General features: G+C 36.8%; 1 protein-coding gene across 1 annotated transcript in view; it reads right to left on the reverse strand.

Annotated features, from left to right (window-relative positions):
* Positions 1–22036, reverse strand: part of LOC140235610 (serine/threonine-protein kinase BRSK2-like) — a 98026-nt gene that overhangs the window by 65441 nt on the left and 10549 nt on the right. The window lies entirely within an intron of this gene.

The following is a 22036-nucleotide window of genomic DNA, read 5'->3' on the forward strand; positions in this document are numbered from 1 at the left end:
CTTCATCACCCAAGTTTGTGTCTGCTTAACCCCCTTCCAACCATCATTCAAGGTTGGAAGCCCTTCAAGCCCCACCCCTCCTCCCCATCCCCCCCCCCCCACCTAGATTTCCTGCCCTACCAATAATGCTCCTCTGACCGTGCCTGCGTCGACCCAAATTCAATTTGCACGCGGTGCGGCTGAGAAAATGTCCATTACAACCCGCTCCTGCCACTATTGTGCATTTCCCCCCGCCATAGGTGTCGGCACTGACCGGCTGGGGTGAAGATCAGAAGGCTGTCAGGCGCTACACACTGCGGCTAACAGGTACCAGCCTACAGCGGAAGGGAATGCATTACCACGCACATGTTGTGAATACAGCCAGGCATGAAGAAAGACAGCAGTTGTCTCAATTGTGCACATGTATTCCTTCCCAGCTCATCCACCCCTGCATAAAGTTAAGGGCAGCATGATTCAATTTATAAGGATTTCAGCAGCAGCTCTGTACCCCATCAAGTCACGGCATACATACCAAGCTTCCCATTATATGCACACCACATAATTCTACATCATATGGCCACTACATCCCCTGGCATCTCCAGTTAATGTGGGCAACCTGATTTATACATGTACAGGTGTGCATTGTACAATATCTACAGCATATCGGGAACTGGTTGAAGGTACTGTTTACCATTAGGAGCAGTGATTTTAAAAAATGTTCAAGATATCACATTTGATGCATAATTGTATGTGTGTGTCAGGTGTATCACAAAACATCCTACCATATAAATACTTTGGAATAAAGCCTAAGATCAGAGATATCACTATTTTTCTCAGTAAACCATATAACTTCAGAGAATTTAGTCTAGAAACATTTTAACATGAATAAATATGGTTCACATTTTGTACATTTAACAATACTTAACATTGATGATGCTGATTCAAATTTTTACATTGGTTGTTTCTATTCACATTTTAGAACCATTTTGCAGGACTACAGCTGGGTTTCTGTTTCATCTGCAAATGCTAAATAATGCCTTTGAGAGTCAGCTAACCTGCTGCCTACCACATCATGGTGACTCCCTGTAGAGAGTCTATGGGGATTCATGTCATGCCAGAGCAAAGAGGTTACTGGTAGCTTGTGTCACTTTATATTGAGCCTTTATAACTGTGCATTTTGCAGTTTTACCTAGAGGCTTGCATGTCAAGACGTGCATTTGACATCAAGCCATACATACAATGTAGATCGGTCCAAGTCTTTCACACTGCCGACATAGGCTATATGCATCGATAGGGGCAGCAGCATCTAGCCAAGATATTAACATAAAATGATTGAATTCTGCGGGCTAGGATCCATTTGCTGCTCCACACATCCTATACAGCTATCTCCACAATACAGGGTTAGAGCAGCACACTTCTGCATGCAGACAGTACAGTGGTTGTACTTTGCTGAATGACATCACTAAAACATTAACCCGTTGAGGACAAGTCACGAATGCTGAGTACACTTGGGCAGGTGTCTATGGGAAAGGGTGTAACATAGCAAAATCAGCCCTCCTCAAGGGGTTAAAAACTCTCAATGGAGTATGTGTAAATTCTTATTCAGTGTATGAGACTTCTGATTCATGAAAGTTAATGCCAATATTCAAGTGACCTTTAAGGCTTGTATCTATCTACTCACATAAAATGTATCAAACATGAAAAATGATGATGATGATGATGATGATGATGATGAAACAGCATTTATATAGCACCATTTATTGGTAGAAACATTCAAAGGCGGCCGGCTCCCACAATGTGTCACACATCATTCACAAAGTTGCTGGAAAAGATAAGTCTTCAGTTCAGATTTAAAGGTATTGAGTCTGTTACAATTCTGAAGCGGGACTGGTAGAGATTTCTACAAACGTGGTGCAAAAGAAGAGAAGGCTCTATCCCCATACATACATTTTTATGTACATTTTATTACAATCCCACTGATACTTTATTTAGTAATGAACAACTGTATAAACAATATGCACACTTTACTGTATGTTTCACTTGAAGCCATGCAATCATACTCGACTGAGTGTACAAAAACTTAACATTGTACATTTCATTTGAATCATCTGGAGGGCAACTGATTTCTGCAGTATGCTTCTAACACTCACATTAAAATGTAATTGCACATTTCATTTGAAAACATTCTGAATATAAACAGTAAAAAAAAATACTATAAATCAAGACTTGCATCAAATTATTAATTGCTGCATTACAAAAAATTCATGTGCCATGGATCTCACAGTACTTGTATTAGTTTTGCTTTTGTTTCTTTTTTTTTTAATGAAATGTCAGTTGCATCTACTAAACACTGAGGGCAGTATTCATTATCATTGTCCAATAGTCAGTCTCCATGGTTTCTACTTCTTGGGAAAGCTTTCACTCTCCAGTGAATAGCAACTCAGTGCTCTGTGAATTTAAAAAAAAAAGAAAGACAATACCAGAGTCTGAGTTCGAAGACTACAACATTAGCCGCATCAGTCGATATCTACTTTAGATAACAAGTGACACTGACACACACATAGATGCCCACACATACACATGCCAAGAAGCCTGGCTGTGTTCAAACTGTACAGCTCCTGTTTTTCTGGGGTTGTTTACTGTTTAGATGTGTAATAGGTATTGCTATAAAATGTTATGGATGCATTCAAATAGCATGGAATAAAATTGTACTATAATAGTGAATAACGGTACTGCTGTGTTGTGGGATCAGAAAAGGGGCATTAACATTACTGGATAAGATAGCAAAGTCTCTATGCACGCACCTCTACCACTCTTACAAGAGAGAGAAAAAAATAAGGACAGCCTGATTTACATGTTGAATCAGACTGGAATAAATGTAGATGTCACTGGGTATAGATGGGCAAACATCACTAGTCTTCACACACTAAAGATCTCTTATCTCTCTTCCTCCCCTTCTCATTTGCATACCACACATGTATACAGGTGAGTCTGCTTGTCTCCTCTTTGCTTGCCACCCTTTGTACACTTACTGTATAAGCTGTTATTTTCGCGAGGGTTTAATTTTCGCGAGTTTTGCGAATCACAGTTGGATCGCGAAATCAACAACGCGCAAAAATGTTGCCAGACACTAGAGTAATGGTACATTTACATTAGCGTCGGTGTCAATTCGCGAAAACAACACCTCACGAAATTGTCTGTGACCTCCTCATTCGCAAAAATATCTGTACGCAAAAATAACAGCATATGTAAGTATCTCTTTACTCTATCTACCTCCAAATTCTATCATTTCTCCTTTCCGCATTTGCCATTTTTCCCGTGTATTTTTACCCCCCCCCCCCCATCTCTGACATAACACTTGGTGTATGGTGTCTACATCTTCTTTTTGTCTTCTTTAAGTCTCTATTTTCTGCACTGAACTTTAGTATCTTTCCCTCAATCTCTCAATTTTTCCCTTCAATTATTTCAATATATATTCAAATCCTCTTTTCAATATATGTACCTCAAATTTGTCCCTTGCTCTGATGGTCTGTCCCTTTCTGTTACAAATGTAATTCTCACTAAATTTGAACAGTCACTTTTCTCTTGTACAGTCAAACCTATCTATAGCGGCCACCCAAGGGAGATGGAAAAAGTGGCCGTTATAGACAGGTGGCCGCTATAGACAGGTAATCCAACTTTGTGTGCATTGCTTACATGTACATGTATCATCGTTGTATCCTTACATGTACATGTACAGTGTATGTGTGTACGTATGCATACACCGTGTTTCATGCATTTAACCATGCCGGTGTATATGATATTGTTGCACAGTAGCATGTTTATTGTCGTGAAGAATCATGCATTATTATGACTGAATGAAGGATGAATGCAGCAGTGGTGATCACTGAACGTTGCTCGCACGGCTACCAAACAGAAAAATACGCTGAATTATCAGCTTGGCTACGGCTCCATTGGGTTTTTGGCCGCTATAGACAGGTTAATATCTCCCGCGGGAAACAAAATTTGTGGCCCCTGGCCGCGTTAGAGAGGTGGCCGCTATACACAGGGTCTTTAACAGGGCTTTTCTCTCGGGGGGATTTTGCAGTGGCCGCTATAGACAGGTGGCCGCTAAGGCAGGTTTGACTGTATTTACTTGTGAATTTCTTCGTCTCACAATTTTCTTCCTTCAGTTCCCTCTTCTATCAAATATCACACAACTATATTCTTTTTTTTTAGCGTACTATATTGCCTTATCTCCTTCATTGTCTCATGAATTCATTCCACAATCTTCCCATTTTCATCTCTCAAATACACTGTCTTTTCTGTTATCTTTTGGTGGCCCAATTGGACAGCTAAAATTTAAAATGAATGCTTATATCTCCTTTTTCTTTCAGGCCACTTCCTTTTTTTTTTTTTTTTCCAGGCCACTGCACTGGTTATTTCAATGAGTAATTTTTTACACTTGGCCGGGTAAGATGAGTTTAGCTTGTTTTTAATTCCATGGAATCAAGACCTCAACTACAGAAACACATGGCATGCAAAAATATTTGTGTGCACTTATTTTTGCGCCAGTTTCTGGTTGCGTGAAAGGAGCGAAAATTTCAATGCAAAAAAAAATTTCAACTTATACAGGAATAGAGGCAAGGATTCTATTTAACATTTTATGGGTGGATTGCTTTTCTTTCTCTTCCCTTTTTGTCTACATAAAGACACAAATCAGCTATGAAAAAAAGTTCAAGAAAACACTCATTTGATTTTTATTTGTATTATTTTCACTGTTTATTAAAGGTGCATAGTCCCGGTAGTGCAGAGGGCGCTGTTGATGATACTGCCGATCACCGTTAGCATTGATACGAAGATAGCCGAAGTTGAGCTGTCATCAAGAGTAAAGCGCGTAGGTGTTGCTATTCAGTAACGTTGCCTTCGTTGTCTTCTGTGCGCAACACGCAGTCTGTAGTAATGCCAGGGTGTGTGCATATTATGTGCTTCTTAGTATGACATCATAAAAGAAGTTTGCTGAAGCTGTCATCTCCCTCAGCCGAATCATGAGCCAAACTGTGATCCGACCACTGACTACAGTGAATCGGACTTCTTCGGACTCGGGGAAGTGGGCAAAAGCGTAAGCGCTAAAGAGGAGTCGATAGCATAGGTCTCTATTGGAAACTTGCGCCGTGCGCCCGCCTACGCATTTGACTAAAACACCAGGACCATGCACCTTTAATTCTTTTGCTGATGTCAGCTTGACTGTACGTCATCCCCCCCCCCCCACAACAAAAGAAAAATAATATTAATAATATGTATTTGCAAACCATTCTTCAATTGAGAAAGAGAAAAAAAATACATGTGCTCTCATTGTCCAGATTGTATGAAATATAAGAATACTTATTGGTGTATTTTCTAGCACTACATATGACTTCAACAGTTGTGAATATACTTGCGTACATTGTATGTGGTAGCGGCAGTGTGGTTTGTTTTCATGTGTATAGGCACCCCTATCACTGCATGCATCCTCAACATAAAATGTACCAGTCTGAAGTAGCAACCACACATAATCTATTCAGAATGGCTCATCAAACACACTTAATACTGGTTTCAGTGCCTTCATAAGGAGGATTGTGTTTATTGTGTGTGTGTGTGGGGGGGGGGGGTCATCTGGGTTGTACATGTGTGTCTGTATGTGTGAGGGTGTGTCAGCGGTTTGTTTTTGTTTTTGTTTTTTTTTTAGTTTTTTTTTAGAGGGGGATAAGATTGTAGGAGCAGTCATGTGTGCACTGTCATGTACTATGGGGGTGGCTGTGTGGGGTTGTGTGGGCTAGAAGGTGTGCTGTAGGCCTATAAATTATGTGCAAGTGGTTGTGTATGTTCATGTACCCTGTCTATGATATGTTTGTGTACATTGTATGCATGTGTGTTGTGGGTTCGCGAGTGTCCATGTGTGTGTGAAAGAAATAGTGTACAAGTTTGTTTGTTTTTTGTTTTGTTTTTCAGGGACGAAGTCCAAGAGGACACATGCTTTCGTTGTCAAGTTTTGGTCATCTTTACGGCACCACACTTGTGCCTCTAACATGGACAACCAATCTTCCATATTTTTATACACAAAATAAATAAAAAACAAAGAAAAATTAACGAAAAATAGATTTCCAGTACAAACAAGAAAATATTTGTATCGCTGCATAAGGCATGGATACATTACATAATGTCAATCCAAGGTACTTTTCACATCAGTTTTCATGTTCTAATGTTGTTTTTTGTAACACATGGTTGATGATAGCTAAACATTATTTTCAAGGATTTTCAAAACATGTATATTTGAAGATTTAACCTGGAATTTGTATTCAATTATTTATTTATTTATTCATTCATTCATTCATTCATTCATTCATTCATTCATTTACTTATTTATTTATTTATTTATTTATTTATTTATTTATTTATTTATTTATTTATTCATTTATATTCAGTCTTATTTCTACAAAGTAGCCTCATCAGTAGGCAGGAACTGTTCTTCCTGGGGGCCCTGCACATACAACTATATAACAGATAACAAAACAATGACATTTACACAAAGTACAGGATACAATCACACAAGAACTATATACCATGTCATTTATGAACATACTAATCTTGAAAACAACAATACTACCATGGTGAGCATCCCATGGGTTTGACATAAGGACTCAGGATTTATTCACAGTGTCTAGCAAGTTGTCTCCTGAACAACAATATTACCATGGTGAGCATCCCATGGGTTTGACATAAGGACTCGGGATTTATTCACTGTGTCTAGCAAGTTGTCTCCTGAAGAAAACTAAAATTTGTTCAAAAAGTGTCAAGCATATAATTTACATACATTTTACTTCCCAAATTACCCAGACTTTTAATGAAAATGCATTATGGGGAAGAAATGACATGCAATATCATCCCATGAAAATTCTAACACATGTCTCATTTTGTCTTTGATTAAGAATTTCCTTTACATCAGTACTTATTTGTGGTGTTGAACACATTAACTAATTTTGATCATATATAAAAGAGAATGGATGACTGGTAGTTTGAAATTATATGACTGTTGTATCTTTTCCTTGGCAACAATATGACTCACATATCAAACCAAAAGTATAGGAAATAAAAATACAACAGAAATCCATTGCTCTGCTTTGGTTCATAGTTCAATAGTTATCACTTACTTTATTGAGCATAACTTGCCCAGGCATCACAGCAAAATTGTTTACAACTCACAGAAACCATGATGGTAAAGCTTCACACTGACTGCATTCAGGGACCGCGCGATGCTCAGAATGCTGAACTGCTGCCAGCGTAATTGGAAGAGACGTTCGGCATTCGGCAGCTGATGCACCAACGACCCCTTGGGCACACAAGCGCTCATCAAACATTCAATGGCAAGGAGGCCTTTATTCTTAAAGGGACATACATACAAGACCGTAATACACGTAATACTTTCGCCATGCATTTTAGGTGAAATATTTCTCAAAAGAAAAATAGGGGGGAAAATGCCTTTTACCCTTTACATTTACATTGCACTTCAAGATCATAATGTGCATAATTATCACAATGATAATCACTCTAAGCTCCCTGAGATTTCACGTATAAAGGCAAATAATAATGCCACAGTCCCACATATAAAGACCAAGGTGATGAATAGTGACCAGGGTAGGGACTTTTTAATCTCTCATCATTTGATGATTACCTTCAGGACAAGTACAACAATCAGAAGATGTCCTGAATGGTCAATGAAGCAGGTGGACAGGTTTCATGAACAGTCGGGAATCTTCTAGAAGGATGCAGTGTGATACCGATTGCAGATCTGGCATAGCACTGCCCTCATGATTCTGTCATTTCTGTCTATTTCAGCCATTCTAATCAATATCTTAATCTATCAATGACTGGATAAATGAGATTCAACTACAAGTGGGATGAAGAATGGCTGGAACAGAATTCAAACTTAGAATATTAGAAAATAATTGAGGCACATTATTACTCTTTTCACCATTTCACTGCGATACCTACTCTCCCTATTTTACCAGTATTTCCTAACTTGCATGAATTTGTGAAAAATGCCCCAAAATCTTTGTGTCCCACAAAAGATATGCAGTACCTACTTCATCCAAAGTGTAAAGTCATTTTTCCCCATAGGACTTAAAAGGAACTTCATTGCTGTGGTTTGAGATTGTAAAATCCTACAACTCCCAAAATTGTCTTAAAGACCTCATTCGCAAAATAATTAGGCTTGCAAAACACACACTTGTAGGCCACATACACGCAATGCATGGCTGTCTCAATACAAAAAAAAAAAAGAATGATGTGGAATAGCGTAGGATTTAAAATTCTTAACTGTACCTTTCTCTTTTTCAAAAGTATGGTAGTGTGGATATTATTATGTACGAATATAGAACAATATGCAACCAGCCTTTCACTTGTATAACTACAGATTCTGCCTCCTTAAATGTCACCTCTGAGCACAAATATATAATATCCAAAAATATTCACTTCTTTCAAAGCACAAACACTTTTTCCAAGGCTTCATATTCTCAAGCACCTTTGACACAATATGCTGAATTTCTATTCAAAGCATTTGAAGAGATGTCCTTGTTGTATCCTCCATACATCTAAAAGGATACTCACGTAAAGAAATGTCGACTAAAAGAGATTCGCTGATTATATGTCTTTGCTTTACTGTCATCAACCCCCTCCTTCCCTGTTTCTCTTTTTATCTTCCTCTCTATCTCTCTTTCCCTCTCTTCCTTTATCTCTCCTTCTATCTCTTTCTCTTTCTCTATCTCTCCCTCTATCTCTTTGTCACTCTCTATCTCTTTCTTTCCCTCTTTTGCGATCGCAAACTGTCCTTGATGGATTTATGGAAAAGAAATTTCAGGCAATCAGCCGAAATCAACTGCTCCAGCTTCGAAAAATTACAGAGCAATATATGCAAGTAACTATAGCATGCACAGGCACATGCACACACACATGTGGATGAATACGTAATAGCTAATCCAGGAATATGCCATTATTTGTTACAGCCAATCATGAAATAGGTTGAACTTTCTCCCGGAAAATGAGAACAGAGGCCAGGCATGTAAATTAGTCTCTCGAGTTCTAAGGTAAGAGGCATTTTCAATGTCTCTTTTCCATCCCGTTCTCCGCGAGTAGCATTCTTCTGTCCCTAAGAAAGGATAGAGGCCTACATGTAGAATACTTTATGGAATAAATTATAAAATTTTTAACCCTAAAGGGTATACTGTTCCATTTGGTTGAAAGACAATGAGTATCATAATTATGTCCACTTTCAATAGATCCACAACATCAAAGCACATTCCTATAGGTTAGACAATCTATCAATTATGTTGAAGGGTCAAGAACATCTAAACTTTGATTGGAAAGACATACATAATGGTGTGACCTGCTCATGACAAGTTTTCGTGCAACATCTAAATTTGGCTGAAAAAATGTGGAAAATTATGCCATGTTTACCCTAGTTTGGGTCTTCTTCATGTATGTTTTACAATTCATTGAAAGCATTTTACTTTCTTATAAAATTCACATTATCTTGGCAAAATAAGAAAGAGCAGTGGACTACCAGTACTCGTCATAAATTTGTTAAGTTTTTGTGAGTCTGGATTTCAAAATTAATCGAAGTCAATCCTCCTGGCAGAAAAGGGAAGGAAAATGTTCAAACTGCCCTCACAGGCGGAAACCAATTCTTCTGGCTCCTTACAGCCAGCAGGGAAGCTCGTCTCACCTTCCATCAAAAAATGCATCTTTTGACGTTGCTGGGGGATGAGGAACGGGGGAGGAGGAAGCGGAGATGGATTTTATAGTGCTCATTTTTTTTTTTACAAAAATGGGCTCCACGGCAACGCTCTCCTCATACTCAATGGAGGAGCGCTCTCATCCAATCGGGAATGCCTTCCGTCAGAAATGCAAGGCCCCCATCAAAGATGCCATCTTGCAAATACAATATTTTGCCCCCCATCCCTCACAATTCTTCATCTACTTTTCTATCAAGGAACTGGGTCAGAAGCCTTCAGCGTTAAAATATTCACAAGGAGACGGTTCCCCGGCCTAAATGGATGCCTGAAATCATCCATTCAGCTCAGAAAACCTTCAAAAACCATATTGTGGAATGCACATTCTTCACGCTGCAGTGGAAATACAGTATGCTCTTGATTCGAACAGATTCAACAAGGTTTGAACTTCATCGTCCTGGCACGGTTGATCATTTCAACAGTGTTCGAAAAATTGACTGAGCATTTCTACCCACTGCTCAGTGAAATCTTTATGAAGCATCCTTTGTAATACCAAACAGATATTCTTTAAAAAAAAAAAAAAAAAAAAAAGATATTTCACACAGAATGCCATTTTCACACAGGTATTTTGTACACATAATAGTAAACACACTCATTTGGCTTCAATTGCGTGAATGTTTGATTCCAAAAGAGTTTTTTTTTTTTTTCCAAGAGCCCAAATCACACAGCTTAACAGCTCTGAACAAATGTACACATATTATTCAACTTGCACATTTTAGGAGTAAAATGTAGGCTCTTTCCAGTATATGTTGAAGGTCAATCTCTTTTAATATAAGCCTTGCTTCTTTAATAAAATTAGTAATATCTCTGGCCACACTTGAAACTTATTCACACACTCACTCAAAGGCTATCTATTTGATCAATATCCGATTAATCAAACATTATCAAAGATAATTGAAAATTCCCATGAGTGCAACAGAGGGATATGACAAAACATGGAATTCCCACTTCATTTTAGTGAAATAACATTCAACATTTCAAGCTGGGAGAAACATGAAAATAAAATGAAGCGGGCTTTGCTGTCACAATGACATGACAAGAGTGGCATTTAAGATTTCAAGTTTAGAAAAATATTTAACAAAAAGAAAATACAATGAAACAGGCCTTGCCATCACAATCACATGACTGCTTTTTACTTTGAGTTTTACAAATATCAGCACATCATCAACTGACAGTGACATTTTTATAATTTCAAATGGAAGATTCTCTGTCAATTTTCTTCTTCTTTTTCTTCTTCATGTATTTGAATTTTACCCGCTACATTTCCTGCTTTCATTTTAGTTAATACCTCATAGACTGGAGGTGAGTGACTCATAGCAGAACAAACTCTAAATGTCAGGTGTACAAAGGATGTATTTATCAATGTCCAACTGAAGATGTACAACCTTTTAATTCATCACGCACTGGAGGAACTTTTCTTCACAAATCATCATTTTGTCATCATTGTTGCATATTAATGCATTTTATACTCCATGCACTGTATGTCAGAAAAATATTAGATGCAATATGCACAACATCAAATTCATCTTAGAAAAAAAAAAACAGAATAAAAAATGTAAAAGAAGTGACCAATTCAAGACTGAAGCAGTAACTTGTGCAGTATACTACTATGAGATATCTTTTCATATACATTGTAGTTGCTTTAATATAAGGATCAGGTATAGATTTAGCAACTTAGAGGCTCTAAGATGATGTTCTGTATTAAAAAAAAGTGAAAAAAAAGCATGTAACTGAAAGAGAGGTTTTCATAAATGAAAGATTGTCTTCATTTATTCTACCTTATGAAAAACTAACCATGAATTGAAAAAAAAAAATCATTGTTTTAAAAGGACAATGCACAAAACTCCAGAAATGTGGTCTCTGAGATATGATGGGTTAAAACACGCAAGAGGAAAGTGAATCTCTGGGGTAAATGTCCCATAGAGCATTTCTCCCTGGTGTGTGTGGGATGTATTTGAGTGCTCATCATGTTCGAAGTTGGTTCGTATTTGAAGACAAGCACTCAGGACAGCACAATGCACACTTGCATCGATGCCTTTGTGCTCCATGGACGGATGGTAGATTAGACCACACAAAGCGCCGGCATTCATATTTAATGACAAATAAAAACTGATGGGAAATCCATCGCTCTCATTGACAGGATGGGTCGAAGACCTGACTCCATCAGCTCCGCATTATGCCATGATGGAATACCCGGTTAAAGAACACTGTGGTGGCAACATTTCAGGAAACAAAGTATAAAAACTTTGCTTACCGTAGAATATTTAATAAAATAATGATGTTCTAGTATTTAAAAAAAAAAATACTCAAGATATATCATTCAAATTGCTCAGGATATCACTCTATCAAAATCTTTTTAGATTCAAATGATATCAAATCACTCTTGACATCAAAGGTATACATTCTGAACAAAACCATGACAGTAATAAAATGTTGTAGAAATGGTACAATGCTCAAACTACAAACATTCTACAGCTTTTGGATACATTGAATAGTATTAGTCAGGTCATACAAGGATTTTTGCTTAATATTGGTCTATGGCTGAAAGCCCAATTATTCAATAATGGGGTGCTACAAAGCAGCTTGACTGGGGCAACTAAAATCACTGCTGAGCAAGCACAGTGTAAAACAAACAGCAGCTTGCTTGTTTGAAGCATGGGACGACGGCCCAAATGCACACATGGGCAGGTACAAATGTACATGTACAGTAGATATGTACAAGAAAGTCTTTCTCAACGTGGAGGGGTACCTTCAAAAGAATTTGAGAGGTCTAACCTCGGTGAATGAAGACAACAATATGTTTATTTGGTACTCCAAGACCACTAGCATTGCTGGAATTTCAGCACCTATCGTAGACATGCCGTGAGAGAGAAGGGTGCCTAAATCGGCCATGGGCAAAACAATTACAATTGCAATTTCTAGAGCAAGCTCTGCATCATGACTACATACATGTAATCAAGTGTTGTGATGCCTGTGGCAGAGGGGGTTTGCTACTCTCCGTTTCCGTATGATGACTTTTCCTTCATAACTCCTTGAAATAGCTTGAAAACAAAAGATAGAGGATGTCCCCCTCAAACACAAAGACAAAAAAGTGGGAAAAAATAGCATTAGACCAATTATTCCAACCTTCAAGTTTTCAAGAAAATTACTGCTCTTGAAATCAACCTTGTGAAAGGTCACAGTCGGATGCCACCTATCCTCCAGTCATGTGACGCATTTGGTTGTCTTGGCGATGACCTTTCTCACTTCTGTACTTGGGGGGTTTTTGATATTACTGATGCAGCAATCATATCTCGGGATCATTGTCACTCAAATTTTCATTGCATTGACTAGTCTATTAACTGCTGGGAGTCAGCAATACCGCCATTGTCACATATTGTACTCTGCACATCGCAGAAATGTTTTCGTGGTGAAGCGGACAATATTTTGCCGCTGTATTGTCGATAGAATGCACTGAAATTCTCTCAGACTCCAAAAAGCAGCTCTGTCTGTAGACTATGTTTAGGACAAGCTGATTTTGCTTAAGCACATTTTTCAGACACCTGTCTGAGTATACTTGGGACCAGTCTTATGTAAACAGGTTGTGCACAGTTTTCATGCAAACTGTCTGAAAAGGAATTTTCATCAGACAGTCATCTGTACTATAGTAGATATTGGTTTTCCAAGCATTTATGGACCAGAACCAGTCTTCAAAACAAAAGTCTAAAAAAAAAAAAAGATGAACTCGTACTCTGAAAGCCACAATGATGAATCCAGTGGCAACTTGAGAATTTAAAGTGTACATTTGGCAAGATGAAACTGAATTTTTTTTCTGTCCTACAATACTCATTTCAAAGAAATTTGCTTTGCAAGAATTGTTCACATAATAGCCATCAAGTTAACTTTCAAAGAACATACACTAAAATGTTATGTTCTTCAAAGAACATACACTAAAATGTTATGTTCTCAAACATACTGCACAATCATAAACAACTGATGTACACGTATAACATTGTGGCTACAATGCAGTATGGTTTCCACTTGAAATATGTTTGTACAATATCGGAAGGACAATGATCTACACTCGAAATACAAAATGCAAGATGGAGAGCCTTTTGAATTATTGTAGAAAGGTACCTGCACATCATACGTAACTCACATTTAACATCTGATGGTAATTGATCCAACAGATCAAGTTTTAATTAAATCATGTCCACATAATTTGCAAGTAATGATAATTCGCATCCCAGTTACTTGGTTATTGTTGTGCCACAGATCGACTTGCGATGAACTTAAATGGATATATACAGTTGTACTCATTGCTTGCAGTGAATCACACTTTGCTCATCATTACATGGTTCTTGTTTTTCCTCATTATTTTCTGTTTTACAACTGTACAACTTCAAGTTGTTTGAAAGTGAATTTGTAGTGATTTATGCCTAGACAAGTGATCTTCATTATTCTGAAGGTTCGTTTATCAAAACAAAAACAAAAAATGAAAAATTGTTATTCTGAAGGTTCTTTAACCCAAAAATGAAATACAAGGTTTGCCAATCTGAAATCAAAAAGAAGGTGCATACTATTTGTACCTTACATTGTTTTTGGATAAATGAATTCGGAATAAAGAATCTTTTTCCATTTTCAGATTAAAGGGGCTTCGTGATAATGAACCTTATTTAATTTTCAGTTTAAAGACCTTTTGGAATAACAAACTGTAACCACCTAGACTAAACAGGAATATGTGATGAGATGCACTCGTGTACTCTTCTCTTTATAGTGCAATTCAACTTCTCGGTTGAGGCAGGCAGTTAAGTGTGTCGTATCATATCCTGACTCATCATCTAAAGAGAAGATGGGATGAACACTTGAGGCTGAAAGAAGTTTATTACAAAAATGTGTCTTTCTAAATATAACAATGCCTCAAGACATTGGTCAGCTAAAGTCTGATTTAGAAAGCATGCCCTTGATAATTTGATGAAGAAGAAGAGAAAATAAGAAGCCTAGGCTATAACTTAATACTTGGCAATGTCATTATCAATGCAAGAATGGGTGTTTGTGGGACTATCCAATGAATGGAGTATACCCATTACGACTGCGTTATAAATAAATTTGATTTTTTTTTCAGGGTCACACAACATACAGTCTGAAAAAAAAAAATCATTTCTATTCACTTTTGAATGCATAATGGTATTTTGAAAACATGTTTTTTGTAACTTAGGCTGTTATTTTTCATACATTTTTTAATTCACTATTCACTCCTTTTTTATCTGGGCTTTATTTCGCTTAAAGGGTGTGTACAGTTCTGGTCCAGGTGAGGATTTAGGCTTTAACGTTTTGCGAGATATTCAGAAACCACTCTATGAGATGTCAAAGAGCATGCAATTCTAAGGGGCATCAAAAGTTTATTTGATGAAAATCGGTTTAGGAATGGCTGAGATATAAAAAAACAAGGTGAAACAAAGAGATCCTAATAAAGTTGTGGCCTGTCGCTTTTTATTATTATCACTTTTTTTCATATCTCAGCCATTTGAAAACCAATTTTCATCAAATAAACATTGAATCCTTCTTAAAATTACATGCTCTTTAATATTTCTTAAGAGGTTTCTCATTATCTCACTTGGGAATGTTCAAAACATGAATCCCCACCTCAACCAGTACTGTACAGTCCCTTTAAACTAGTCATTGTTTTATCTTGGTTACAGGTTTATTAAATGCCTCTTGAGTGTTTTTAATCTCTTTAGTTGCTGTTTCAAATTGGCAAAATTTTTGCTATTCATTTTCCTGACTTTGGGCAGACTTGATGAATTTAAGCACTTCAATCACATCTTTCTCTGATAATGGACAGACAGCATTGCCAATTTAATGATTACTAATGGAAGCTGATCATTTCTGCAGAAATAATACACAAATTGTATATCGACAGTACACCATAAGAGTTAGCATCATTTCTGCTCTTGAGAGTTTAATGGTGCTTTGATCTTGTTATCACAAAGAGCAGGATATTACTGTAGGCAGGTCTTCAAACTCCTATTTTGCTTTTTTGTTCTAGGTCTATTATACATTTAAAACTACATGTACGTTGCAGGGTTGTAAAGGCATCGCTTGTGAGCAGAGCCAAGCTCAATGCTATTGGTAGATTCTGGATCCACATGAATGCAATTCTTCCACCATTTTTCACAGAAAAGCAGCTATGGACATTCCTTAAAAAGTGATGCACGTACAGGGCTCTGAAATCAACATGCATACTGACTCTCTATAGAAACTGAGTTCTTTTGAAGCTACAATTTGTATTAAGGCACATGAACAATTTTGCCTGAAAAATGACCAAAAAAATAATAAAATATGCCAGAAGTAAAAAATGTTTGAGTTCAATTCACCTCTTCTCCCAATGTCCATATTTCAAAGACTTTCTTTGTTGAAAAGGATATTGGAAATCTGACATTAGAATTCAACTGTACCACTGAATGTAAAAGGAATTTTCTATGATCAGTTGACCTTTGAAGAGATGGTAGAGTACACTGTACATTTACTGCAACTCAAATTCAAACTATTGTGCTTCTTCTTTCTTTCTTTTTCCACTTATAAAATGCTGCGTATGCAGTTACCTACATGTAGATAAATAACTCAACAGGCAATGCTGCAATACTCAAGTTATTCAAAATTGTAACAAATCGGTCTTTGTTTTTGGTTTACACATCACGTTCAAACGTACTCCATGGAGAATTTACATCATATCTCATCCAAAATGAAAATTAGTGTAACTTGTTTGGAGAATGTTCCTTTGATTCTAATATTTCCTACAAGTATGCAAATAACCTTTGAAGACACAACACATCTTTTGCATAATTTAACAGTGGGAAAAAGTCAAAATGTATAAAGATGGTACAGATCTTACACTGTACACCATTTTTGATGGATTTTTAAGATAATTAAGATTTCAAATTACGTATGAGCCTTCAAATGCTGCAAATAAATTTATTTTTTGTATCACAACTAGGTTACATTTGCATTCATTGTTTCATTATCTAAGGCAATAAACAACATAAAATAACCCCCCCAAAAAAAAAATAAAATAAAATAAAATAAAATAAATAAATAAAATAATAAAATAAAATAATATCTGCAGATTTTACTTCATCTATTTCTTAGATGATATATTTCCATCAAAGATAATATTCTTGTATTTAAAAGCTATTTGGCTGTATGTACTTGTGCTGCTAGAATTTTCCCGTACTGACTGCAATAAAATGCACTCATGACTAATTCTAAATGAGAGAAGGTGCCGTGGAGAGAGGGAGAGAGAGTGAGAGGAGAGAAGATAAAAGCCACTTTGCTATTACACTGAGACTAAACATTGCATTGTTTTAATGCACTGGTTTGCCAAACAGGTGGCATACTGGGGGTGTGTGTGAGAGACAGTATTAGGTCTGAGTGGTTTGGGTTTTTGCCCCCACTCAGCCACAAAATGCATCCATATCAGTCATGTACAGGCATCAGGAGACACAGAGAGAGAGAGAGAGAGAGAGAAAGACAAGAGGATATACACACAAATGTGTGTGTATGTGTTGTCTATGTGTGTGTGTGTGTGTGTGTATGTACATTATTCCTAAAAAGCACAGCAGCCTCAATGCAGATATGAAGCAGCGCATTATATTTTTTTTTTCTACATTGTGCGTTTGTGCATCTGTGTGAGAGAGGGTATTCATTCACAGAATGCTAGGCCTGTCTGCATTACAGTGCCTGTGTGTGTGGTTGTGGTTGTGTGTGGTTGTGGTTGTGTGTGTGTGTGTGTGTGTGTGTGTGTGTGTATGCATTAATATGATAGTGAGAGAGAGAGAGAAAGAGAGAATTTTGGGTTGCAGTGGAGGCACCATGCATAGATGTGGTGATTTATGTACGGAGAAAGGGGTTTTCGTCTCTTCTTCGGTTGGCATCCAAGCAAAATGCATGGAGCTTGTATTGGATGCATGATGCAAGCAAACGGCCACAGTTTGCTGCTCATTCCAGCTAGAGGTCCTGCGGGCATAACAGTGCGAGATTGAAGGCAATCAAAGAACCCATTGCTCATTTAGCCAGGAAAAAGGAAATGTATTCCCTCTCTTCTGGAATGCCTCTACTCTATAGACAATTGCATAAATTTCAGTACTTCATGTGATACATATAATGATACATATAATACGATGTACATTCATGGTTTAAGACCTTCAGAATCCAGTTTTAGTGGGCTATTTGTGGCGTGTAGCAATTTCCTCAACAGGAGATTCAAAAAGGAAATTTGGCAAAAAATTTGAAATTCTACATACATGTATACTTTTGTAGATCTACTCATCAAAATACATTCCTTTAATTGTATTGTTTGACCAGAATAAACCAGTACCTGAGATCTACAATCTACAGATCTGCATTGTATAAATTTGCATTTGAGTATGTATTCATGTGTTTACAATGAACAATAGTTAACAGCATTAATATCTTCAGTAGAGAACAGAAGGGCTTTGTATCAGTTTTGGGGGGTACTGAGTTATTAGTATCTTGTGTACAGCTTGATCTCCTCTACATTATGGTGTCAATTTAAAAATGTTATTTTAAGTAAAAATTTTGAAAATAAAAACCACAAGGGCTCTATATTACCCTAAATTTGGAACAATGCTTATTAATCTACACGCATCTGATTTGATTTTTTTTTTTTTAATTTCATGAAAAAATTTTTTTGTTCATTTTCATGCTCAAATCTAAGAACACATGGCACCCTCCAGGTTATCTGACGATATGTACAATAATGTATACTTCACATCTACTGAAGACTAACAATGACAAAACAATTAAAAATGGGCATTTACCTTTCACAAAGTGACCACAAATTTGAACAAACCCTTCACGCATTTAAAATGTCGCTATTAAATAATGAACAAGATGGTGAAATTTGTGTCTACATTGTACCTTGATCCTCCTGCTATCAAATGTGACCGTGCACCTCAAAACGAACATAAAGTCGCACACACTGATTTTGCGTGAGGACTGAAAATAAGTGAAATGGGTCAACCTAGCCGAACTTGACTTTTTCATATTTTCTGAAAGAGCGGGTCTTCTTATACATTATGCTAAAATTTAGTATCATAAAACGGGCAAGAAAGTGTGTTATTTAGCAGTCTATCTCGAACATTTTTGGTAGAATAGTGTGATAAGGTGTGTCTTTAGAATCCCTTTTTCATTTCTGAAAAACCTTGTCCACACTCTTCACTTTCAACTCTAATAACTTTTGAAAAGATAGTGCTACTGCTTTGAAAGTGGGCATTAATTATGGAAAGAATGTGTTAATGAGGCATGCTTAATTTCAGTTTAATCTGATAATCCCTTCGTTGTTGTTACTGTGGTGGTTTACTTCCTGTTTTTTTGTTCCATTCATCGCACAGCCAGCACGGTTTGGTAAAGATTAAGCGCTTGAATAGACACTGTACTTCAGAGCCTCTTTTCTCAGTTCACACTTTTCCTGAGTTTGTGCTTTCTTTCCAATATTTAGATAGGTTAGGAGAGTCCATTCAATTTGAGTTATACATCATTTTAAAGCTTAAAGTCTGCTCTTTCAGAATATGGTCTTAACTAAAAATTCATATCTGGCGACTTTTTGTTTGTTTTGAGGTGCAGGGTCACAAATACAGTACATCTTTAAAGCCATGTAGCTTCAAGCTTCAAAAGCCATTTGAGAACAAATCAAAGTTGGTATAAATAGCGGGTTAAAGATTTGTACAGCAAAACTGGAATATTAATCCCATTTAGGACAGGGTCCACATAAAAAGTGTTTCTTGTCTGTATCAGTGTGTTAGTTACACTGAATACTGTTTGTTAAATGCTTCTTATGTACAATGCCTTCTTTGTTCTAGTAGCACAGATCCCGTTGATCATCTGTCATACTATTTAAAACAACAACAAAAGTTCTTTCAAGATACATCATCATGAAATATTCAATATCGCCAACAAGTGCATGATTTCCACGTAACATATTAACAACATGTATTTCAATCTCATCAACCATGTCGTATATCACATCTCCTTGACTTTAAAGGGACGGGATAATTTTGGTTGAGATGAAGCTTCAGGTTTCCATCACTTTTATGAGGTAATGAGAAACCTCAAAAATTTATCAAATATCAAAGAGCATTGTACAATTCTCAGAGGAAGTCAAAGTTTATGTGACAAAAATTGGTTTTCAAAAGTCTGAGATAGGTGTATATATCCAAAAACAAAGAGGGCCTCATGAAAGGTGGAACCCATCTTTTATTATGACCACACTGTTTTACTCTTCTTCTTTTTTTTTCTCTCTTTTTTTTTGATATCTCAGCCATTTCCAAACTGAATTTCATCAAATAAACTTTGAATTTACCTTCTAGAATTGCATGTCTTTAGTATTGCTTGTAAAGTGGTTTCTCATTACCTCATAAGCAGCAAAAATCTGAATCCACCATCTCAACCAAAACTACATTGTACACCATCCCTTTAAATCTATGTAGGAGACTTGTTTTTCTTGCCAAGTGCTCTAATTTCCTTGAAATCCCTGGGAAACATCACTTGTATCATCTTGTCATTTCAAGATTGGCTCTTGAAGAGACGAAGACGATAAGCTTTCAATAGGAGAGGCTCACTAAACAGCAAGCTTGCATTTAGTGCTGTAAACACCTGCTCACATTGTGTTAATGGTCAATTCTCAAATTGTCATCTCTTCTGATAACTCTTAATACAGAAAGAGATACATGTGTACATGTATCTGTGTAACACAGAAAGATAGCACTGTACACTGTAGATAGATCATATATAGATAGATATAGATACTGTGTAGATACATACATACATACATACATACATAGACAGATATAGATAGAGCTATAGATGCAAATTATATATTGCCTTTACTTAACACTTTAAGTGTAATATACACTGTGTTACAGTCGATAGATACCAGGTAGATAGATAGAGACGGATATCAACTACATGTACATGTACATGTAGATATCATTCAAAATATTGCCTTTTTAGAGGTGTACTAACCTGGTAGACAGAGAGATAGATAGGTAGATAGATGGATAGATAGAAAGACAAATAGATATAGATCTTGTACAGATATTGCTTTGGTATCGTAATCATGTAAAACACTTGAAGTTGCCATCCCCACAGGAGTTAAATTTTCTTCAAAGCTTACATTTTCCATGAAACTCGTAACACTGGGGAAAAGTTTTGTCTCAAGGGAAAAATATAACTCCCAAGGAAAATTAAAAAGACAGACAGGGCAATATCATTATATCTGTAGCTGGTCTATACATTAAAATACTGTATGATTTCATTCTACAGCACAGCTCCATTGGCAGACAGTCAAATTCTGGATTATTATCACATGTGATGCCACTGCTCACAATACATTAATTCCATCCTCGCTGCACGTGTCATATGATGGCATTATGACCAGTCCAGTCACCAACTACTGTATGTATACACCAAATATTTGGCAAGGTTTTTATTTTCACAAATTTTGTGAGTCAGGTACTATTCACGAAATTAAAGACACATAAAAATAATAACTCTGATTCTGATATGAATGTGACACACACGTATACATTTCTCCTTTCAGTACAGCACTCCACGATCACGAATTTAACCACTCGCGAAATCGTCGGGGAGTCCCGATTCGCGAAAATTTCAAGTCGCTTTTTTAAAATATATGGCATATACAGTAGTTACATGTGTAGACCATTATGCTTCTAGAAGGAAAAAAGTTGCAATGTTTGACTGTTTCCCTTCACAAAACCAGAACTTGTGATGTTATTGAACACTGTCAAACTTTCAGAGTTGTAGCCATCTGATCAATGTGGGATTGGCATACTATCAAATGATGCATACACCACAATAGCCTGATCATCTTCAAATTTCACAATTGGCCACATGATTTCAAAGCCTAGATGCTGAATGGAACTCGTGGAACCAAAAAAAAAAGTCATAGATTTTCAGAGGTGAGTGCTCTCAATGCAACTCAGCAGCAAACTCAATGTGACACTAACCACAAAAATCACATTCCATGATTCAACATCTCTGGTGATGTTTTCGATGACATTTGGCACGCTTGCTTGGCATCTTCTTTGCACTGCATTGCCACTAGCTATTGATGTTTGTTTGTTTGCTTGTTTGTTTTGCTCTGATATTAAACAGTCAGTGTGAATGGCCATTTGTTAACTTCCTAAAAATAATACATTAACCCATTATTAAAGAACGAGTCCAGAGTATAC

The sequence above is a fragment of the Diadema setosum genome, chromosome 12, assembly GCF_964275005.1.
Source record: "Diadema setosum chromosome 12, eeDiaSeto1, whole genome shotgun sequence".
Classification (NCBI taxonomy): Eukaryota; Metazoa; Echinodermata; class Echinoidea; order Diadematoida; family Diadematidae; genus Diadema; species Diadema setosum.